The sequence below is a fragment of the Pholcus phalangioides genome, unplaced genomic scaffold (genome assembly GCF_987345545.1).
Source record: "Pholcus phalangioides strain wild (caught in Gottingen) unplaced genomic scaffold, Ppha-v1.0 ptg000015l_1, whole genome shotgun sequence".
NCBI classification, from domain to species: Eukaryota; Metazoa; Arthropoda; class Arachnida; order Araneae; family Pholcidae; genus Pholcus; species Pholcus phalangioides.
This window is the reverse complement of record NW_028301608.1, coordinates 54519625-54545293: the sequence shown is the minus strand read 5'-3', so window position 1 is coordinate 54545293 and position 25669 is coordinate 54519625. Positions and strand designations below refer to the sequence as shown.

The window sequence follows — 25669 nt, the reverse complement described above, 5'->3', positions numbered from 1 at the left end:
GCAGTGGTGATAGGACCTGCAGAACTACCGACATTTTTGACATCATATTTGTCCGTAACATTCTGTTTTGTCACTTCATATGGACCAAAACATTTAGGCCTCAGTTTTAGTCTTGAACCAAACTCAGTCTTTTGTGTATCCCGTAGATCGCCAATTTGATAATTGGGTGATTTTTACTATAATGTGAGTATCGGGAGTTTCCTCTTTTTCGCTGTTCTTGTTGAACGATGTTGAGCAATAGTCGTTTCTAGATTACTCGGGACAACGGAACTGCAAATGACTGAAGTTACCGCATCTGTAACACCTCACTTGAATCTGTCTATCGTTTATCCTAGTTCGCTGTTTCCAGGCATACACCTCCTACATGCTCATTTTCCACTTCTTTGTTTCTGTCGAACTTTACCTGGAAATTTCGGAAAGTTTTCCTTGGGAAGTTTTGCCGTCCCCACTCACTAGCATGCGATGTTTTGACAGATCTTTTAACACTTTCGTAATAATGAAGCTTTTCTGACAGCTTACTGAGAGAGATATAAATACTCCATTCGTTTAAATCAGTGATTCTCAACCGGTGCTCCATGGAGCCCTTGTAGCTTCGTGTGCACTCTCCAGGGGCTCCTCAGCCACTCGAGGGAAACAAAATAGTAAATTTGAAAAAATATATATATTAACATTTTTCAATAATAAATATAAATCAGTAACTTTGATGAATAAATGAAAAATTGGCCTACGTAGCTCCACCGTAGAAATTATACATTTGCATCAGACTTAAGAACTCCCTCTTTGGAGTTATCCAACTTCTCCATTTAATCGGGATTCTACCTCAATCTTCAGTTTCTTGATTTCTAGTCTCGTACGTTGCTCTTCCATCGCAGAGATTCTTCCAGTGTGATTGTGTCTCTCCTCCACTGCTCCTCGATTTCATCTTTCCTCCGCTGCTCTTCCATTTCCATTGCTTCTTTTCTTCGCTCTACTCCTCCTTTCTATCACCTATGATAGTGTTCAACATCTCTTTGCGAAATTACTCTTCGTATTCTTTGCTTTCAAGAATGGCGTTCTTGTGATCTATGATTCTGAAAAATTCACTCACGATATTCAATCCTATTTTGCACCAATTCCTATTCTGCCACGTAAGACATAGCGATAGAAACATCGTGTATCTTGAAAAAAAACATCATGTACCTCGGAACAGTACAAAACTGGAAATTTTTATAGTTTACCTCGGAATACTAAACTCTTACGCTAATTTTTCAATATATATATATGTTAACCTCAGCTATTTATTCTCTTTCATTAACATTCGTTCATTTCCTAGTCAAATGTGCTGTAAAAAAAACAAAGTTTACTGCGAGGGATGTGTCTAACAAAAACTTCAACAAAGTTAATATCCTAAGGGGAAGGGGTGAGATATTTTAATGTTTATCAGTACTAGATATAACAAATGTTGATATCACGGATGTTCTATCTCCAAATCTTTGATGCAGTCACCTGGCATCGCCACGTACAACTACCATAGTAACAACTACCTTTCTTACAAGGAACTGAGAGAACTAAAGATTTAAAAACATTTTATTTACCTTTCCACATGTACAATACTCATGCATTTCATCTATATAAATGCGTTAATGCGTTCCTACATCCTCTTCATCATTTTCATGTGTATTATACATTATTTATCACATTTGTGTCGTTATTTTATATTTTATATTGGAAAATATATATACAATTTATATTAAAAATACTCATTGTTATTTTTCCTGTAACATTTTTATTTTTTTTTTATCTTTGTAATTTCACCCTAGTTTCAAGGTACAACAGTACTTCAACCTACAAAACCCCTCGTTTTAAATGGGGAAATTTTTTTTTCAAAAATCCATTTTTATTATTAAAGTAAGAAAGACAAATAATTTAAATTTCACATGATGTTCTACTCAGTATACAGATATCAATGAGAATTTTAACTATATTTTTTATCGAGTTGAAAATTTGGCTCGGCGACAATTATAAAGGATGGAATTGTCAACCCGGTACATCTAATCTTTGATTTTTTGTAATATTTCAAAATCTGTCCAAATTCATGAGAGCACCCTTAGACATTTTCATATGTTGTATTTGAAATCATGTGAAGCCTGTGCCTCGCGATGCCGATCGAAATTCTACTCATGATTTTCCATTTGTCAAAATACTGGAAGAAATGGCCTTAACTTAAAATATAATGAAACTAATTTACGGATAAACATCAGTTTGTGTCAGAATAAATTGGCTCGGCTTTGAGTTAGGATCATCAATCGCTACCAGATTACAACTCACTGCCACAAGACCCCGGGGATTCGGCAGTAATGAGATTTCGTCAGCACAAGTGACGGGAATCACCAATAAACTGAGTAATAGAAAATCTCTAGGATTAGATTGCATCATAAACCCAATTCTAAAAGCTTTTCATAAAGCCTTTCCCCCTTAAATTCTCCATAAATGATTCGGACAAACGGACATTTTCAAAAGAAAATTGGGAATGATTAATTAATATAGTGCTTCAGACCAAATGAAGCTTTTCCGGTCCAAATAAGCGTATTTAACGACACGAATTCCTGCCAGCTGATCACTTTATCAGACAAGAACTTGAAAAGATATTCCACAAGCCAATTACTGCCAATCTTACCTTTAAAATATGTCAATTGTTTCATTTATTATTAATCTTTAAAATATATCCCGAACGTCTCGTCCACCCCACATCAGATATCACAAATTGCATTACCAATCTTTACAGCTTGCATTCTGTTTTAAAAAAATAACTATTAAACTAATTTTACACTGTGTCTTTCAGACCATCACAGTATTTTTCACTTTTTAAGAAGACTTTTGCGATCGACGCTACATGATCCTTCCGTATCAAATTCGGAGATACTACTCAATTATTCGATTTGTACTGCAGAAGATAATATTAATTATTATACTTGAATCACACACACATTATTATTGCACTATGAATACTAAAGAGTATAATACGACCGCTTGAAGGAAATATTTTTTTGTGTTGGATACGTCGTTTATTAAAATTTGCAAAATACTGCAAGAAAACTTCAGTTTCGTTTAACCATAATTCGTATTTAAACACATTCCTTGAAGAATCAATCCATGGAGTTTGTGAACTTGATAAAACATTCAGGTACTTTTACTTGACCTATATTCTCGAGAATTATTTCAATAAAATTTCATATCGTGATGTGTTAAATTACATTGACACATTACATTTAATTAAGATGATAATCCAAATTCCTGAATATTGTGGATGCTTTGGTAGTTTCCCACTTGAACCTATTCATGTGTCTGATGTTTTGAAAGCTTCTTTTGTTGAATAGAAAGACGAAAGCAGTAACAGAGGCTGCAATCTGGAACTACTACGAAATGCAACTGATATACAAGAAACAGGTCATGAAATTAAACTTTGAAAACACCATAAAACTTTGCAGTAATTCCAACTTTCGAAGCGCGCTTCGTAGACACTAACTTTGCTTCTGTGCTTATCTTAGCACGCAAAACGCGCGACAAGTACGATATTTGCTAGGCTATGTTCATTTCATTTTCCTCTCCCCTCTTAAGTTTATACTTAAGTCTTTTCCATACAGAGAACTTTTTCTTAAATTTCCTGTGCACAGAGATTATGCATTTAGATTACAATGAACGGTTTCTTCTCCATATGAGAAGGTTCTATCTTTAGTTCTTTAGTTCGGCACTATTGTCCAATCATTTGTGTGGATACACTTACGTAATAAAAGTAATATATATTTTGCTACAACCTTACATATTTCTAGTACGGATTCTTTCGATATCTCTACATGTGTGTTCTTATGAAGCCCTTAGTCTTTCAATAAAGAGTATTTTGAGGAGTATCATCGGGCCAATCTTCCCGATGCTCTCATGCACTTTCATATCATACAGTATCAATAATAATTCTCGTTAATGAACATGATATAAATCAATCAAGAAGATTTCTGAGAACGCGGCTGCTTCATTGATCCACTGAATCGGAAAAAGAGCAAGAGTCTCACCGCAATCTGCCCAATGTTTCGCAGAAATGCACGAGAAAGATTTACAAGAACTTCCGGAGTTAATGTACATGAAATGTGCTCACGTATAGTGAGGAAAAGATAGCCTACATTATGAGCATAAAAAACTTGCTTTAGATCATCTTCTAATGATCGTGCTTGTTCTGAAAAAAAAAATAGACCAAAAAAATCTTGAGAAAACACACGTTGCGGTATAAGCATCTCTGAATAAAGAAAAAGGAAAACACTGCTATGATCATTAAGGACGCTTTCCAAGGGCTATATTCTGTTCTTTTTGTTTTATTCTCTGCCGTCGGAAAACAAGAATCTGGAATCGTTGGTCAAGGTCCCTGTGGAAACGATAACCTTATAAAGACGCAAAAGAAGAGCGAGAGGCAAAAAAAAAATCCCACAAAGTGATTAGTGGAGTTTCTTGACGAACGATGAAAACAAAAAAACGGACGAAATCAAATAAGTCTAGAGGGAGAAAGAATAGGAAAAGTTATTATGGGAACTTCAAAGCATTGTACAAGTGTGCTTTATGACCCACCCTTGTGCGGTATGGTCAGTTGGTGAGTCCAAACAAAACAATATACACTATTTTTCAATAAGTAACCCCAGCATAGAAACTTATAAGAAGAAAGTTATAATATAGATGAATATAACATTTGTTTTGATATTAATAACTCGAACGAAAACATAATAGGGTTTTATTTTGAGTAAATACATTATTTTCTTAGAAATCAACTTTAAAATCATTGTTTTCTTCCAAGAATTTCATTTGATGAATAAAAACTCAAAAATATGCTTCAATAAGACATTTTTACCGAAATATTAAATATATATATATATATATCCGACAGTTTTCTTACACATATAATTGAACTTTAATAAAAATATTAACGAAAATTCCAATAAGGACGCTTAAGTAAACACATTGAAACATTTTTGAGAAGAAAAAATGTGTGTGTAAGAAATATGGAAATACTAGAATTAATAAAAATTGTTTTTTCGGGTTCGAAGACCGTCGTCCGGTCTTCGAACCCGAAAAAACAATTTTTATCAAATGATGGCCGCGAAAACCTTATAAACTATTTACTAGAATTAATATTAGCCAAAATTATTATTTATGAATGAAATAATTGGATTAAATTGAATAATAAGCAAAAAAGAAATTAAACATTTCTTTCAGATCTAGAGGGAGAAAGAAAATGAAAACGTTATTATGAGAATTCAACGCATTGTGCAACTGTGCTTTATGGCCCACACTCGTGCGTTATGATCAGTTGTTGAGTCCAAACAAAAAACACTCATACAATATACAGGGCGATTATAAAAAAAAAACTATCCCGACATATGGGCCCCTAACTATCATACCATTCACAGAAACTGAATGAAATTTTGGCATAAGGTATTTTGATGTATTCGCTCAAGAATGATATGGAAAACAACAGTGTCACTCTAACAGTTACGGTTACAGTGAGAAAATTTCGAAAATATCAAATGGCAACACCAAGTTTTTTGTATTGGAATGCGATCTCCATACTGAAAAACACTAAATAGCGTTGGAATGGCACCTGTAGCACGAAAATCCCCGGAGCTAGGCAAGGAAAAAAAAAAAAAGGACTTTGCCGTGCACCAGAGCATTAATGTTCGTTTCATTCGTCACACCGTTTCTTCGGCTGCTGAGATCCCAGCCTGATTGGTCCTCCACAAGGTCATGTGGAAAATTTGTGAAACACAATAAAATGCTTTATTTTATGCTGCTTCTCTGTCCTTATTGGTTGTCCTCACTTTTAGCCTATCTACCGCCGGTGATTTTCATGCTACAGTTGCCGTTCGAACGCTATTTAGGGTTTTGCACAATGGAGATCACATTCCAATACAAAAAACGTGGTGTTGCCATTTGATATTTTCGAAATTTTCTCACTGTAACCGTAACTGTTAGAGTAACACTGTTGTTTTCCATATCATTCTGGGGCGCATACATCAAAATACCTTATGCCAAAATTTCATTCAGTTTCTTTGAATGGTATGATAGTTAGGGGCCCATATGTCGGGATAGTTTTTTTATAATCACCCCGTATATCTATTTTACAATAAGTAACCTAACCTCAGCTTAAAAGCTTACGAAAAGAAAGTTATAAGATGCATGAAAATAACATTTGTTTTGATATAGATACCTCGGGCACAAACATAATATTATTTTATTTTGAGTAAATATATAATTTTCTGTAAATCAACTTCGAAACTATTGCTTTCTTCAATGTATTTCAATTTTCAGAAGATATTTATAACAACTACTAGAGAGATTTAGTTGGTACTCGATAATGTTTCTTACACTTCTTACTTTAGTGAAATATTAACAAAATTTTCAATAAAATTATAAACACATTTAAAAAATTTGTTTCAGTAGGAATTATGGAAATATTGGAATTGAAGGTTTTTTTCTTATAAGCTGAAGTTGCTATTTAGGAATAACATAATATCTTAAAATGAAGTGAGATTGTGTCAGATTTCGCGGTTTTTTTAATGCTATTTCTTCATTTGCGAACATAATTTGCTGAAATTGGTACAAGAAGATATCCTGTAACACACCTCAGCATTCCATTTTGAACCAGAAGTTCTTCGATGTGGTTGAGGTTGGTTTTTTTTTTTTTTTTCAGAACCTCACCCTATGAGGGGGGGGGGCACATCCACGCAATAACTTCTTACTTAATGACTCACAAGGAAACACTCCCAAGGTAAACTCGTAGAATTCGACGAAAATTTTATAGGTGTTAGTAGACGGCTCAAAATATGTACTGTGAAAAAAGTACCTGCGGAATTTCAAATTTCAAATTTCCTTTATTTAAGATTTTTAAACACAGTTACAAAACATTTAGGGGCTAAGCAAGCTTGTGAGCCCACAAAACAATATCCGATACATATCTGTCGGCATAAATAATAACGAGAGAAAAAAAGAAAGAAAAAAACACACATATATATAACACCAAGAAATAAGTGGCAACAGGAATGGAATTATTAAACAAAAAAATTTGGCATTTAGCAGCGTATGCAAGAGTCAGCAAGTGCTGTAGTGGTGGGTTGGTAAGATACGGAGTTAGAGATGGAAAGAGTTCTGGGTACATGGGTTCAAACCCACCCACCTACAGAACATTTATTTGCCGCTGTGGTGGTCGAGTGGTTATAGTGCCGGACTCGTGATGCGAGGATCCGGGTTCGAACCCCCACAGTGGTGGTCGGCTGAAGTTGGTTTTCTGTGGTTCCCAACTTCAAGGCGCAAATGCGAGCCGATTTCCCCGTTAAAAAGTCTCGCCACAGAGAGCAACAGTCCTACAACGGTAAATCATTCAACCATAACACTTCACTCATAGTTTGAAAAACTGGGGGCAGATGACAGCACTACACATAACAAGCATTACACAGAAACAAACTTTACGTCAGGTTGCACTACACGCACATTCCCGCATGTACCGATTCGTTGGGGGGTTCCGCGGGGGGGGGGGGGGTGCATGTGTGGTGTAGCAGTAGTAGGTAGGGACTCCAAAAAATGACTCGGAGATCCATGATGTTCTTAAGTCAGCCACCTCGTTGGGCAATTTGCCTGTTGTGGCGTTGTATTTGTATTACAATATCAAACACATAATTTAAATCTTCTTGAGTTAACAACCAAGATTTTAAATTGATAAAAAAAAGATGTACATGAAGGTTGTTCTTTTATTAACTGAGGAAGTAAATTAAATATTTTGGGAGCTAAATAAAGGAAACATTTTTGGAAACGAGTTTTATTTGGCCTTGGCACCTGTATAGTATGACGTCTAAATTGCATTCCAGACTTATGTAATTTCAGATTGAGATGGCCACTTCTGAATTGCATTAAGAGAGGAGTAAATTAATAATGAAAATTTGGTTGTTGGATGCTAATCCTGTACATTTAGCATCAATTAGCGACTTTGCATTCTTGAAAATTAACAAAAACATCTAATGTGTTTATACTATCAAAACGTGCTGTATGCTGTTTTTAGAGGCGTTAATATATGAAAAATAGCTTCTTAAAAGTATCACTCGACAACCAGAATATGCAGATTAGATGTATCTAATAAATATCAAAAATGTATTTCTGAGTTCTTAAAAATTCAATAGGAATGGGTACTGATAAAGGCATGGGCAGAAAGACGCACATGAAACGTGGAAAGTTGTATCAGGAGCATTAAAAGCTTGAAGACACACTGATTTGTTCAATAATAACAACATTAGAGCGACGTGTCATGGACATTCATTTTCTCCAATAGAATATAAAACATTAAAAAAAAATTCATTTCTTTCCCATAGATATAAAGTTGTGATTGACATCTAAATATAAATCTCATTTCTTATATATTTTTGTTCCTATACATGCATCATTGTTGCATTTCATCTTTAATTAACGGTTCCCATTTATTCTTAATTAGTACGGGGGAAATTTGTTATACATATCGCTTAATTAGTTCGAGTACTCCGAGAAAATTTCTTATAAATTTAATTTTATTCAACATATACACGAGTACATAACGGAAACTCATTAAAAACGAGGAAAACCATTATTGCTGCGATTTTTTTAATCATAAAAGTATGTAATTAACTTTCAGGAAATTTCAACGATAGTTGTCATTGAGAATTGGTCAGTTTATTTTCATAAGGAAATAAGAATTATAATAACATCCAAGGAGGTAAACTATAAAAGAAAGATTTTGTAGATACTTTTAGATTTATAAAAATGGCGACGAGAAATTTAAATTATTTGTTTACTCGTAAGTCTTATTCAATTGTGTGCTGAACGCATTTTTCCTATTTCTATTAAACATTTTAAACAATTTAAAATTTAGAAATTTTCAATTTAAAATAGAAAAACTTTATAGAATTGTTCTTTAAATATTTTTAGCGGTTATAGAGGCTTATATAATATGGAAAGTAAAAAAATATATATATAATTACAGGACTTATATATTAAAACTTTTCTCTGAAATATGGACAATTTTATTTATTCACACGTGGAAGTGATTCCATCTCGTATACATATAGGATTAAAAATAATTATAGAATTTTATAAATTAATTTACTTTTATTTATTTATTTCCAAAATACAAACATGTAATACTCAAATTCAAACAACAAGTACACAAATACCAATATATAATACACAAATACGTTTACGTATATAATAAAAAAACATCTCTTTCAAAAGTGTTTCTCAATTACTGCTCCCAAACTTATGAATTCATTACAGTAAAAAAAATCAACTACTAATACTACTAACCACAAATATGAAATTTATAAACATGCAAAAAGCATTCAAAATTATGATGACATGTTCTGAAACTGTTCATAGAAAAGCTAGATAAATATAAAATTAACAATTTTTTTTCTTACATATTACTGCTAAAAACTATATAATTTTTATGTATATTAATGTTGTACCCAGAACATATCACATCATCTTGTTTAAATTTCACTAAATATGAATTGTCATTTTACATTGAACTGTTATACATCATGTCTTAAATTTCTTGTTTTCCTATAATTATAATGCGTACTTGGCGGCGCACAATGGCGGCGAAAAAATGTAATACAATGTCTTTTTGGCTTCGTGGAAGGACTTAGTTTCCCTTGGGGCCACATAGTGTATATTCCTTATATGCGTATGCCTTTTTCTTATTTTGTATTCCTTTTCGTGTGTTATTGTCCAGTATTTGTGCAATGTGTATGTGTGTGTCTTTGTTTGCAATTAAAAAAAAATACACACACTTACATATATAATACACAAATACACACACACACGCACATAATACCCAAATACATACACATATAATACAACCAAACACTTTGTGGTTTCAAGCTACTCACAAATCCTTCCAGAAAAATCGCAAAATAATAAGTTTATTAAATATTTTTCAGCAACAGCGCTATTATAATTACTAGATTGTTTTACTACTATGTTTTAATGTATCATTCTTTATATGTTATTGAATAAAAGGACAGTATTTAATCAGTTATTGTGGAGTTCAATAGAGTAACAAGGTCATTTCTCTTTTTTATCCGTGCAATAACACAACAATATATAACATAAAAAAGAAGTAAAAAAAAACGTTGTCTTTGTGCCAGGATGGAAAACATTTGTTCTTACACGTGATAATTAGGGGAATGATTATTATTCCTCTAAAACTTTACTTTCGTGGTCGTTTTCCATTGGCTCATTCAATAAATAGGAATATCGATATAGACAAAAAAATAAATTTTCGCACCGATAATCATCTAAAAAAGTGCAAATAACTTTCAAAATGCATTGTCCTACTTAAACTCGCTTCGCAAAAATTAAAATCGGAGTCAAAATGAAATTTCAAGTTCAAAAGATAATGCGACTTTTTCCAACTTCATTCCAATATGCACTTCATTTTCAAGTTCTAGCCCCGAAAATGATATGTTAATGATATTTTCGATGCGTTCTCTAGAGTATAGATGCTCTAAACCGAAAATTACTTGAATTTGCCCTTCTGAGCAAAAACACCCATTCCTTCTTTGAATTTTTCGAGATAAGCGTTGAGGATGCGATTTTGTCACTTGGAAAGACACTGAACATTCTTTATTTTCCACTTAAGGATTTTTTTTCCACAAGCTAAAGCTTTTTTGGTCCTGCGATTACCTAGAAAGTTAAACATGCAAACAAATATATCTCAAGTTTCGTTTTCAGGTCTGAAATTTTTAAAAGTTCCTTGTATATCCCCATTCTTAATTGTTTAATCCGATAAAACCCCTATTTTAATCCTTGTTGCAAAAACGCAGTGAACACGTTACAGGGTTTTTAATTATGTTTATTTTTCTTATGTAGAGCTGTAAACGTTTATTTTTCTTATGTAGAGCTGTAAACATTTATTTTACTTGACCAGTTTTTATGTATAATGGTCATTATTACTTTTCGGAGATCAGTCATGTGAAGTAAGCAAAATGTTAATATTTTTTAACAGTTCTAACATCGCGAACACAATGTTGTATAGGGAGAGGGTGTTACTGAGATTATACCGTTGGATGTGTATACCCATTAGCCAATAAATTAGGAAACCCCTCTGCTACTCACCACTAATATTGTGTGGCATCTCTTCTAGCTTTGATGACAACAGATATTATTATGGGCATGGGCTGTACAAGTTGGCTTGCTGGAACCGTTGGGGGAGGAATATTGGTCCATGCTAACGAAATGGCAACTCTTAATTCTCTCAGATTAGAAGGTGGTGTTTCGGAGCTTTTAAAAGACCTTTCAACCTCGTCCCACAAATGATAGATTGGTTTGAGATCGGGTGATCAGTGAGGGGCCACTGTAGCAGTTGAAACTCCAAAACATGTCCCTCAAAACAATCTGAGATCCCAGCCTCGTGATATGTTGCATTCTTCTGCTGGATATAGCCATCATTATCAGGAAATATTATGGCCATAAACGAGTGCACGTGATCGGCAACGATCGGTAGGCGATGGCATTGACGGACATTTACAATGGAAATTAGGGACCAAGTACCAGGAAAATGCTCCACACACACACACACCACCACCACCTTTAAACATTCCCATTCTTCGCATTCCACCTACCCGCTGCGCAGTTGTCATGTAGCAAACCGGATCCAAGGCTTCGTGATGCTTGCGCCACACACGGATCGTGAAATCAACGTCATGGAGGAGAAATCTTGACTCGTCAGACCAGACAACTTTCTTTCATTCATCAAGTGTAGAGTTTCGGCGTTCTCTAGCCCATAAAAGCCGTTATCTTCGGTTTTGCATCGAAATCAATGGAACTCTTGTTGGTCGCCTTCTATTGAAACCAAATCTTTTTAAGATCCATCTTGTAGAGCGTACGGATATGCTTTGCGATGATCCTGAGTTTGCGTTGTTTTGCTGCACATAATCAATCAATCACCTGACACCTCTTTTGTTCCCACGCGATTTCGGCCACTATTCCACTTTCTGCTCGAAGTTTTTTGGTTTAGCTGCCATTCTTTTGGAAGACTCGAGATACTGTTGTACAAGAAAAGCCAAAAAGGTTAGCGACTTCGGTGATATTGGAACCCCTCTTCTGGTGCCTACAATCATGCCGCGTTCAAAGCCACTCAAAGCTCTTCTTTTTCTCATGAACAGGCTAACTGCAACGTTATATGGTGCTTCTGACCAGGAGAAAGTTCTTTAACAGCAAATCCGATTTATTACGTCAGCGCACGGGTTGGACGAATGAGTCGAGGTTTGAGTAGGGGTGTTCCTAATTTTTAGCCACTAAGTATATATCTGCACTTTTTGGTCTCAAATCAGCTAAGGTGCAAATGTGAGTCGGTCTGTGGCGTATGCAAATCGCCGTGCTGTGACGTGCACATCTGGCGCTGCAGTCCAGCTGCATGTAAACAACAATCAACCTGGAAGCTTTGCTGCTATTTACCTACTCTGTCTCTAGCCACCACAAACGCACTGGTCGTGCTGATGATCTCAATTCTAATTTTTATGTATTTAATTATGCCTAATATTTAGTCGTTGAATGTTTAATTGTCAATAGTTTTATAAATAGTTGTTAACCCTTCAGGTTCGTACTTTCAATATGTCGTCATATACTACACCGCCAGAGATTCCCCTATTAAAATGTCTCGTCACAGGGAGCAACAGCCATACAACTATACAATAATTCAATCATTACCCTTCAATCATAGTTAGAAAAACTAATGGCAGTACTACACATTATTCAAACATTGCACCGAAACAAACTTCACGTCAGGTTCACTACACGTACACGCACATTCGAACACGTTAGTTTCAATGAAGTATGGCCATCCTTAGGCATGCTTTATTTATGAGATCAATAACTAACGACTCTAGGGAAAACTGATTTATCACATAATATTTAAGACACGTTTTTGAAACTCACATAATCCTACTTTTCAGGCATTTCACCTCTAAAATAGGAAAAAATCTTTCTCCTGATGTCAAAAAGCGAAGTTTGAAACATAAAATGGTTTTTTCTGCCCTTTTTAGTCGTAAGTCATTGGAAAATGAATCCGATTACCAAGGTACAAAATCGTATTATATCGTATAATTTTTTTTAATATCTTCCAGTTTAAGTCTTCCAGTAATCACACATATTTCCATAAAGAAATTAATGTATATTCAACTTAAAAATGAAAAAAATTGTCATTACTGAAACATCGGTAACTTACTGAGTCACGTCCGAAATTTCTTGATTAAATATTGAAATTATGTTGAACATCTTAAAAGTGGATAAAGTCGCTCCTTTGACATCGATCTTATTCTCTCTAATGCTCAGCTGCATTCATGATATTTCACTAAGTTTCAAATTTTAGACTACATTTGTGCAGGGAATACACAAGAGCTGGTATCAAATCTCCAAATCCTCTGGAATAAAGCGTTTTATGGCGATGCAAATGAATAGAGGCTCAAAGTCTCTTAATTAATGCAAACTGTGAATTTCTCTCTCTCTCTCTCTCTCTCTCTCTCTCTATCGGATTATAACCTCATTATTTTCCTCATCAAAAGTTTGCGTTTGTGAAATAAGCACATTGTCAGAGAAAGAGTGTGTTTTATTCTAGCCATATAAGTCATCACGAATACGAGGTGCGGGCTTAGTATAATTTTATACTTGCTTTCCCTCTCTCTCTGTTATTTAATCTTACTCTACTTTGAGATTAACTAAATTGCAAAATACGCTCAAGTGAATTTCTTGCAGCTGTAAGTCAAATCAATCAAGGTTGAATATTGGTAATGTTGTACCACGAATGAAAACATACGCATTGATAGTTTAGCTTGATTAAAACGGTTCTTTTTTGCACATTTACGTCCCACTATAATCCAGTTATTTAGTTACAGAGCATACAAAATGAAATTATCAGTGTTACCCCGCTAATTGCATTAATACAAAAATAAAAATCCACAAATGTTTTGCAATTAAATGAAAGGTTATTTAACGGAAAATAGAAATAGAATTACAAACAGATATAATCGAGTTTATCAAGTCCCAAAACCTAATAAAACATGACATAAAAGAGCTTTTCCTACATTGCCCCTAAGGTATTGAACAATTTCCACACTGAAAATCAATTTAATAATAACAAAAACATAAATCATAATATTTGACTTCGTTAAAAGCATAGATTACGTAACCATTTTGACGAATGTATTGTAAGAGTTATAAAAACAATGTTGAACAGAGTACAAGTAAAGCGTACAATAATGGAAAAGAGAAATTTTGCACGATGTGTTATATTTAGCTTCACAATAAGTGATTTAATGCAGAACTTAAAAATATACATTGAAACACATATCTAATAAATTTAATAACGCTGTTGCTGAAAGATATTCAATAAACTAATTCCTTTAGGCCTTCTGGAACCACTTTTCAGTCCCTTGGGGCTACAAAGTGTATTATAACGTTTCTATTAACGTTTCTAATAACGTTTCTATTCCGTGTGTATTTATTTGTCTAATATATAGTGGTTTTTGTGTATTATATGTTTGTATTTATGAAAAAAAAATATGCTGTTTTTCAATACGTATATATAAATATGGTTTTGATATGAACACCACCATCGTAGTCGCCAGAGTAGAACTTCTCTAGTTTCCAGTGATGACAATAATACAAAACCCCGCAATCTTTTGATCATCTCTGTAAATTTTCAAAACAAATTCCAGAATCCCAAACAAACTGATGGTGGATGTAAAACATAAGTTCGTTACACAAAGATTAGTTATTAGTATCAGTTCTTAATACCACTGTTATTCCGTTGTATGAACGGAAATATCACTTCACACGCATATATATCCCGTATTCACACGCGTATATAGGACGAGGTTTTTATTAAATTTTCACTGCTTCAAAACCTTAGGCCGTCCTGCATGCGTGAGCAAATATATAAACAAAAATTTCGCTTAAACACAAAAAAAAAATCAATGAGAAATGGGAATTAACTTATGAAATAACTCCAGAACTAATGATAATTTTGACTGATTGAAAATGATGATTCGGGATTCATTGAAAATTCAATATTGATTAAAGAAATAAAGACAGAATCAGGGAATAAAACAATCAAAAGATGAGAAATAAAACAATCAAAAGATGAGAAATAAAACAATCAAAAGATGAGAAATAAAACAATCAAAAGATGAGAAATAAAACAATCAAAAGATGAGAAATAAAACAATCAAAAGATGAGAAATAAAACAATCAAAAGATGAGAAATAAAACAATCAAAAGATGAGAAATAAAACAATCGAAAACTAATGAGAGAAGTAGCTCTAAAATTAATGAAAATTCAGAAAATTTATGAAAGTTAATTTTCAGAATTTTTGAACATTTTCAATACTTTTAGGACCCCCTGTTTGATTCAGGGTCCTATGCCAGGCACAAGTATCTCAATAGTGGCGTCAGAACCACGGGTGCAGTTGGTTCTCAAACAAACATTTAGTTTGTAACATTATTCTGAGCAGCCCCTCAACCCCTCTCAGAATTTTTTCCAGAAATTTCCTACATCAGGGGGTTCTCAAACTTTTTTCACCCGCGGCACTCCTTTTCCCTATACAATGCTTCTCCGAGAGCTCCGCCGGTTTCCCAGAGCTGTTTAACAAATGATATTTTCAAAAGAAAGCCTTTGTCGTTGCTCCACAGAGCGGTGACCCCGACAAAATTTAGAGGTGCACCAGGGAGCCGCGGAGCACAGTTTGAGAACCCCTGCCCTACATAATATGTCATTTAGATCTTTAAAATCATACCTCGTCTTTATATGCGAGTAAATACGTTATAATCTCTGCAAACAGAGAGAGATAGACAAATTATGCATTCACTCATTGAATGACTGTGTGACGCTAATGTGACCATCGTATCCAGAAAACTGGTTATGAACATTCTCAATTCAGCAAGATGTTCTGGAAGTGACACGAAGGATTCTGGCTGGTTGGTACATTTATAAAAGAGCCACTGACTACAGTCCATTCATTAGCTGCTGGAAAGTGCGTGGCGGAAAATGTATTGAGAGAGATACCGATGGTCAAATTGAGTATAAAACAGAACGGTTCAAGTCAAATAAGTACATGGAATAAGTACATTGATTGTGCTCTTTCAAAATTTTTCTGGACATTTCAGGGCTCCGTTTCATCGTTCCTGTAAATCTCGTACGCCGAAAGGAAAAGAAAACATTTAGTGGTGAGCGTGATTTATAGGAATGATTTCATTATCGCAAGCGGTGAAATTGTCTTCTAAAAGTACCACATTCCAATATTATAATTCTCAGCAATGATACTGTTATTAAAGGTTTGTATTGAAGTCTTTCTTCACTGGTTACAGAATCTTTTTCTCGAGATTTTTCACCAAATAAAAGAGCGGCTATACGTTTACTAAATTTTTCAACGTGTTTTATCCGCGATGGTAGCACTTTGCCAAACAGAAGAGGCTCAGTATCAACTCAAATCGTTTCTACCGAGCAACCTCGTCCGCATCGATACAGTGACACTATATCTGGTTTAGAGCGTCATGCACAACCACGTCCGATACGTTGCATTTTAGATAAAAGTCTGATAGATGACTAATAGATCACTAGTTCATTTAGACAGTGAACACAAGTTATTAGTCAGCACAATTTTAGTGTTTTGGTTAGCTCTACTCAGCCGATGTTCATTTTTTACATCAATGGCAGGGTGCTCTGCTGTCTCTACTTCGGTTAATTGTAATGGTTTTGATCGTCCAGATACGTTAAACCTAAATGGAACCAGCATGCAAAAGCCGACAAACGCTTTTAAAAATCTATTGAACAGCTTGTTGAATCTGCAGCACTTTAAACATAAATTTTCAGAATACTTATATGCTACGGTCAGAGGCGACTTTAACGGTGGGCGCACCGGGTGCGCACTCTGGGCCCTCGACTTCTGAAGGGCCCCGACAAACCCCCACTTCACACTTAATTTAAGAGCCCTTCTTCTGCGTCCGGGGCCTCAACCAACCTTAATCCGCCACTGCCTGGATGGGCGTTCATGCATCGAGACGGCTCTGTCTCCAACAACAGTTGATTAGGCGTTTAATTCCCGCTACAATATCAAGATTGTTGAGATAGGTAGTCATTCATACTGGAATCCTTACTCAGGAGGCGTTTAACTCTCGTCTAAAGGCACTCACTCGGGAATTTCCAAATAATTGATAAAAAAATTTCGTCATTTATTTCCAGTGTAAATGATAATCATACTATTGGCATATGACTGCCCTCGATGAGACGAAAGACATGTAATTAAAGTGAAATTACAACTTAATAATAAAATCCCTAACTAATTTTACTTCATAATTTAATAATGCCTTAGTCGTGTGTGACAACAAACGTAGAAAACGCTTCCGCCTGGCTAACAATTTTAACTAGGGCTTATTTTCGGATAAACACGGTATAAGTATTGACATTCTTGACTTTGCACGAATTATACGATTGTGCTCATGTTCTTTTCAAATTTACTGATTTTAGCAAATAAATTGGGCAAAAATCAAACATTTCAATCACAATCACAGACATCCCGAGCAATTTTTATTCAAACTTGAATGGAAACATGTTTTCGATATATTATAGAGAGTGGGGGCGAATTTTAATTATTTTACTATACCCTGTATATTTTTAATTTTTGTATTTCTTACAAAATATGTTATGGATGTTATCGGGAATAACTATGTAAGGGGAATCAATATCACATCTATCCGATTATATCATTTTTTATCAACTTAAAATTGTCCGTAGGAAATAATACTCGTCATTCACGAGTACTTGGTATGAAAAATTTTGTATAAAATATTTAAAATGTTTTATTTTTGAAAAATTTTCTTAAAATCTAGATTTTTTTTGTAAATGTATGAGAATAAGAATTTTTTCTTCAGTTGTACTTGAAACAGCGTTGGAAAAATATATATAAATTCGATATTTTCTAGTACCAGTTTTCATGGCTCTCTTCTAAAGACACTTATCGGAAAACGCATCTTTTATCGCTTTTCCTTACAACAGTGTTATTATCGAAATTATTGATTTTCAATCCTTTCACCCTGAAACCAGATTGTCGTAGTACGACCGTATGCCTTGAAGGAAAAACTCTTTTTTGAGTATTTGCAGAATTTTTTTCCTTCATGAAACTGAGAAACTTTGTAAAGGTGTTTAAAAATTGCATACTCTACTTGATTATAAAGCAGAGATGAACGAAAAAATATTTTCAATAGCTAATTCCAGAATAACTGAAAATCGAGTATGAGGGTCTATTGTCGCAAAACTGTGATGCACAGTCGAATCGCAATTATTCTGACTAGTAGGTGTGTGTGTGTGTGTTCGTGCGCGCGGCTAATGAAATAAGGTCAGGAGGGGCTGGCTTGCTACGATATGGGATAAGGTGTAGGCATTACGATAAATACGATAAATCCGGTTACTATGCATAATCATCATGCATTTTGGTAAGTTTGATGAATGTCCCTAAATTTATCACTTTTAGCGGTGGCAATTCACAGTATCTACGCGTCTTTGGTAAATTTAAGTACTAAAAATTATAATTTTACCGGTGATAATGCATAATATCCAAGTGCCGCACCGTTGGAAAACATGATAAATCTTATTATATGGTACTCTACATGATAATTCAAGCATGTGTTTTATCATTATTTCGAGGTTACATCGTAACATGTGTTGTATCATTATATCGAGGTTACATCGTAGCATGTGTTGTATCATTATATCGAGGTTACGATCGTAACATGTGTTGTCATTATATCGGGTTAAGATCGTAACATATGTTATTATTATCTCGGAGTCCGACTATAATCCTCTCGCACACCAGACTCATTTGGATTTTTTTTTTCATTTTTATCAATTTCACGTATTGCACTCGGTTATTATGCATAATCACAGATAAAGGCGATAAATTTCAAGCATTTATCAAACTTACCAATGACACTTGGTTATTATGCATAACCACCGGTGAAAGTAATAAATTTATTAAACTTACCAAAATGATTGTCAAGTATACACAATAAACCATTTATCATGTTTTTCCGTTGCCACAAGTAAATTAAAATTGATTGAGGCCCCAGGAGCAGAAAAAATATTGGGTCCCTCCCTTAAATTAGATTATTAAAAAATTTGGGTTTTCCGGAGCACAGAGCGCACGCCCGATCACCGTTACATCATCCTTATCATCCAGGCACGACCCTTGTGCCTCAACTGTATAGGAATATCGTAATAATGAGATTTTGTAGTATAGTAAGCATGTGAATAGGCAGGAATTCTAGCCAAAGTAAATCCGTTAGAACACCACTTTTCCTGAGAGCCCATGTTATTGTGAGAGACTACTCTGATTTTTAGATCATTTGAGAGCGAAAATCAATAACTGCATTGGAAATTGAATGGGGAGAAATCCGTTTGAATGGAAAATTTATCAAGTCTACCCTGGAAATAAATGAATCCCTGAATAAATGATTTTTTCTTCTATACATAAAAAACATGCATCACCGGAAAATATCATCTAATGCATATGTTAGAGCAAAAATTAATATAAGACGGATATACTTTCGAGAAAACCCGGTTATATGATCGAATTTTTTCTTAACTCCCTCACCGGCATTGGCGAGATATTTCGCCTTGTTAAAAGCCTTTCATTGTGGCTATGACAAACACAGATATCTTATTTCCTATCCGTAGGTGTTTCTGAGGGGTGGCTAAGAGGGGTCAGTGCCGTCTCAACGCATGGGCCCACCCGGGCACGGCCCGGGGGTCTCTAGAGAAGTTGGGGCCTCACAAAAATGAGATGAGATAGAAATTTTCTTGGATTTACCAGGTAGGACCTCCGAGAAACCAATTGGCCAGGGGGGCCCATGATACCCTTTAGACGGCCCTGGTGGCTATGCCTAATTGCGCTAAAAATTCCAACCTTTATTCCCCGACCCCTGCCTTCTCAAAAACATGTTGGGCGAAAAAATGAAATGAAAAATTAGAAAAAAATTAGACAAATTGAAGAAATTCATTATTTGAAAATATACAGAGCTTCAGATTATAAGCAAAATGGAGTAGGACAAAAATATATACCAAAATCTCCACTACTTCAAAACAACACAAATGTATTCCCCCCCCCCTCCTATTAAGGTATGTCCAGTGATTTTTGAGAAATTTTTGACTTCATTTTGGAATTTTTTTTATATTTTTTGTAATTTTTGTAAAAATTCTCTGCAATATTTCTGTATATTTTGCAAATTGTGTATATATTTTTCTCATTCTTCTTTTTGCTTATAACCTGAGAAGCTCTGTGTCTTTTTAGATAAGGTATTTTTCTTCAATACAAAAATTTTTTTCTCACTTTTCATTCCAATTTTTCGCCCAACATGTTTTTGAGGAGGCAGGCGTCAGAGAACAAGGGTTGGCATTTTTAATGCAATCACGCATACCCACCCTTCAGAAATGCCTACACTTTTCGAACCATGCATGGGGTTCCCTCGATTTGTTTTACTTTTTGATAACATTCTGATTTTGTGTGTGGATTTGTCTCATCTGAGATATCTTTAACATACTTCATTATCATACTGATACTTCATTTTGTACATTTTGAATCATCCTGGAAATTTTTAATCCTTTCGGTTATTTCGTGACAAACTCTTTCATCATACCCTTTTCAGCGTACTCGACTAATAACGAAAAGATTTTTTTACCCATCCCATATAAGATGTTTGTTAATTAGATCAAATATAGCGAACAAAATTTTCGTCCTCTCAAATTCCGGCACAATAACGGTAATTTGATTAGTTTCTTTATATATTTTTAGCTAAGCATAAATATTCATATTTCTTTATAAGTCTGTCATGTATTCGTTTCCATGTTGTTGATAATGTAATAACATCGTAATCACGTTTGTCATTTCATACGACAATAAAATAATTTTATTTTAGTGAAAGTAAATTACAATAAGGCTGCGACTAAATAAAAATTTATCTTATTAAGGAATGCAATATATATACATAGGCAGAAGTTTAGAGATTTATTTTGGAATTTCTAGAAAAATACTGAATGGATCATACTGAAATTTCTGTGATGAAAGTACACTCAATTTCCAGTGAAAAGTTTATTCACGAGCGCATTTAGGGGATAGTAAAAAAACAAATTTTAAAATGTTTTTGATCAACCCTTTATAATAAAAAGCGTTCACAATAGCGTTCCCAAAGTATTTTACAAATTTGTGTGATTGTTGTAAAATATATATATTTTTTAATACCAATTTCATAATATATTTTTCAATTTTAACATGTGGAGTTTCCAACCAATTTTTACGAAACTTCGCAGACAGTTTGACACTATGCGTCAAAAAAACATTAAATGTGACATCCCAATATTCAATCAAATGTAAAAATTTTAAATGAAAATGATTTTAAATTATGCATTCGCAGAATACATCTACTTTTTATTTTCAAATAATTTTGTTGTCACATATATATATATATATATATATTGCGCCACTTTTATAAAAATCATACATGTAAATACATGTTGTAAAAATTCAGTAAAATACCGGGGTAGAGTGAGCAGTGATTTCAAAACTTATGAAAGTAACAGAGAGATAACAGAAGGGATTTTTCAGAAATTTGTATACTGTTATTTAATTACTATTTTCAGCATAAGCCCACCGCATTATGCAAATGAGCAAAGACGCGTGTCTAATGCTATGAAAGAAGAGTGCTTTAGCATAACACGCGTACATGATATCAGAAAGAACAAACTCAAGGCAATAATCAAGGCTATCAAAAGAATAAAAGTAATCGAAATACTGATTTTTGGAAAATTCCTCACCATTCAGTTACTTTTAGCAAGTAACGAAATTACTGCTGACTTTATGACCGATATCTTTCTTAATTTTTATGACATTCAATTGGGATTTTTATGCAAGTTGCACAATACATCTAGCAAACCAAATTACGAAAAAATTAAATATATATTTTCTGCAAATGCGCAATTGAAAATCATTTACTCTTTAAATGTTTATATTTTATTGAATATTGAGATTTCGTATTTAAATTTTTTACAGTATGTCTCACGTACAGTGTCAAATTTTCTGTCAGTTTCATAAAAATTGGTTCCTAACTCCGCACGTTAAAGGCAAAAAAAGATACGTTGAAAACTTTAATTTTTTATACTAAAAAAATGCATGTATATCTATGGACATCTTTTTCTCAACCACCTCCCTCGTTGGGCATTTTGCCTGTTGTGGCCTTCAATTTGTATTTGTATTTGTATATCTTTGTGAATAATTTATACTATTTTTACAAAAATTCACAAACGTATTACACAAAGCTCGTAAAATATCTTGTGAAATTTACAAAGGATTTTCAGCTTTTTGTGATACCGGGTTGATCAAAAACATTTTTCTGACGATCTTCTAAATGAACTAGTGACTAAATTTTCACTGAAAATTGCGATAAGATAGAGTTTACAGGAAAAAAAATTTCAGAACGATTTGTCCAGTATTTTTCTAGAAATTCGAGAAAAAAATGTCTAATCTCCAAAGCAAACACAGACTTTTCGCTATATAATGTATATCAGCTGTTTTGTTGGGGATCTAAACGAATGAAAATTTTTCATGTGTGGGATAATGTAATTAATTTAATATTTCAGAGTTGAAAAAAGCCAACTCCAAAAATTTGCATATCCACGTATATTTATTATATATTAGTACAAAATACACGTGCGGATAGAAAGTATTCAATGTACCTCAGCAGATTAGGTTAAACTCGATTTGACAGAAAATACGACAAGTAAATCTCCACGGGAAAATAGGGTTAAAAAAAGCAAGGGAATTAGGAAGAGAGAGACGGCTGGATCGCTTATATAAGTCTTTTACAGTTGAATCAACTTGTTACACGGCTAAAGATAAATCAACTGCGAAAGTAAAAGGAATAGGACCCAGCCTTCTTTCAGAGCCTGGTAAGACGATGTAACAGCCCGGTAAGGATAGGTTGTAAAGAAGGAAGCAGAAAGAAAAGGCTTTAGTTACAGAGGACGGACGGAAACCACTGGGCAGTTGCTCAATCCTAACGAAGTGAACGACGTTAGGATGGAAAGAAAGAAAACAAAAATGAGGGGAAAAAAAGAATAGAATAAGAAGGTCACCAAGACCGACCATGTTACAGCAAAATACGTGGTACACCAGCTAACTTGATTACAGGGGAAGTGAACTAAAGGCACATCTTCGAGAGAACAAGCAGTGGATCTTCTTCTCTCTCTCTCTCCATCTCGTTGAGACACGATGAAATGGAGCTCCCCGTGACAGCTTTATCACATCCTTTCGGGCTTCCAGCCATCCGATGGCCTGGAATCAGGGTCGACGAGGAGAAATATCAAGAGGAGGTCTTTCTTCCCGTACAAGAAATATTTACTTTAATAAGATGTTATCTCTTACATATTCAATCAACGATATTGATATTACGAATTCTCACATAAAAGCAAAATGAGTAGAAATCACAAAAGAAATCTGAAGTATATTTACAAATACAAATGCAAAAACCTCTACGGGTAAAATGCCCAACGAGGTGGCTAAAATGTGATGTCCATAAAAAATATAGAAGTTAAATATAACCCAAAATGCTACAACCGAAGATAAGTGCAATTATTAGGAAAAAATGAATACACACTAAAATAAATAAATATATTTATATATATATGCAAAATGTAAAAAAACATTAAATTGTTTTGTCGAAACTCACCATTACCAATGCCATAGGCAGCTGTAATACGCAGGGTAGGGAAAAAACATTGTTAAAATTTCATTGTTTATATATGAAAAACTGAAAACGAATTAATTATGTGAACAACTGACAATTGAAAGCAATATATATTGCTTAAAAATATCAAAACGTTGAAAATATAAAAAAAAAATTAGAATGAAAAATTGAAGAATTCCTAAAGAATTAAAAAATGGAAAAAAAAACTCGTAGCCAATGTATGGGGGCTCTCATCGGGGAAACACCTTGACATTGACTTAACGCAGAACGTTTTTGAGAGCATCCCTTGGTCTCCAAAGCCTAAATAGATGCTCGATCCCCCGACGTTCTGCTGTAGTACCATTGAATTCAAAAATATATGAAAATCAAAACAAAATAGCCAAAACGAATGATTTTTGTCAAGTTGAAAATAAAAGCAAAGCTACAGTCAATATAAAATATAAAAATAGATGCAGAAGGTGCAAGTACATACCATAGGTAAGGCCTAGCTATGTCAGTCAAATTAAAAGTGAACAGTTGTAATTATTGGTGTGAGGAGGACGTAAGTCCAAGCTGTAAGGAGGAAACCTTTGCATATTAAGATTTTTTTTAGATTAATTAATACAATTTGAAAGTCGTTGGCATTATTACAGATATGTTTGATGCGAGATAGTTAAGAAAATACATTATTTTTGAAAACATTTTTGCTGATATTTGATTTGTGATTAGTTAGAAAATTGACTTTGAAATTGGACTTTTCTTTCGTCATGGATACCAGTTAAGATCATATTGTTAGCAATGTTTATTTTTAAGTCAAGGAAATCAGCTTGATTATTGTGATTAGTATTTTTTTAAAGATTTAATGTGCTAGGATAAACTTGTTCATTGGTTTCGTGAAAGTTGTTGTAGTTAAAGATTATTAAATCATCAATGTATCTGAAACCGGGTTTCAGGTATTTTCTCAACTATCTCGCATAGATCTCAACTGTTCCCGCTATCTCGCATATACATATCAGTAGTGGTAGTATATACAACATATCGGTAGTGGCAGAATTCAGACACAATGGGAAAAGCCATTTAATTTATTCACAAACCTATTAGAGAGAAATTCCCTGCAACACCAAAACCCGGAGTTGTCCCCAAATTAATCGATACAAATACCCTCTTGTCAAAACACTTGCCAATGTATCGTCCATCCTATTCATCCCGTTGAAAATGTTAAAAACTTCAATCATATCCCCACCACCTGCGTTCTTCAAATATAAACATAGTTAAATAACCAAGCCTCTCTTCATACCTCAAGCCCAGTATGCCCACCAACAAGAGCACGCGTGGCTCTTCTCTGCACGCCGTTAACTAAGTCTATGTCCGTTTGGGGGATGGTCTTCAAAACCTTAGGGCATACTCCAGTCCTGGACGAACTAAGCTTCGAAAAAGCGAAGAATGGATTTGGGAGAACACAAAGAGATCTTTTGGAAAATGAAACCGATTCTATTCGCTTTTTTGATCACCGCTGAACAATGTTCATAAAATCTAAGACATAAATTAAACCTTATTTTAAGGCTTATGTGTTTACATTTTGTATTTTTTTTTCAAATTTATTTACTTTCACTCATACAGAAAGAATTAATATTGATTTTAGTAAAACATATTTACCACGCATAGGGTATGATGACAGTGCGGGTGATACAGATGATTCTATTCCCCACCATGACCCAACCCACACGAGTAAAGGGCTTACATTCCCGATGGGACAGAGCCCGGTCCTGTCTGGTCTCACAGTACGGATGATCGAAAACTTACATGATCAAATAATAATAAAAAAATACGACATGAACACAAACCATAAAAAAGAAGCATA

General features: G+C 34.2%; 1 protein-coding gene across 2 annotated transcripts in view; it reads left to right on the top strand.

Moving 5' to 3' along the window:
* The window catches only part of LOC149076245 (cubilin-like), a 337914-nt gene that overhangs the window by 178192 nt on the left and 134053 nt on the right, over window positions 1–25669 (top strand). The gene's annotated exons all lie outside the window — the stretch shown is intronic.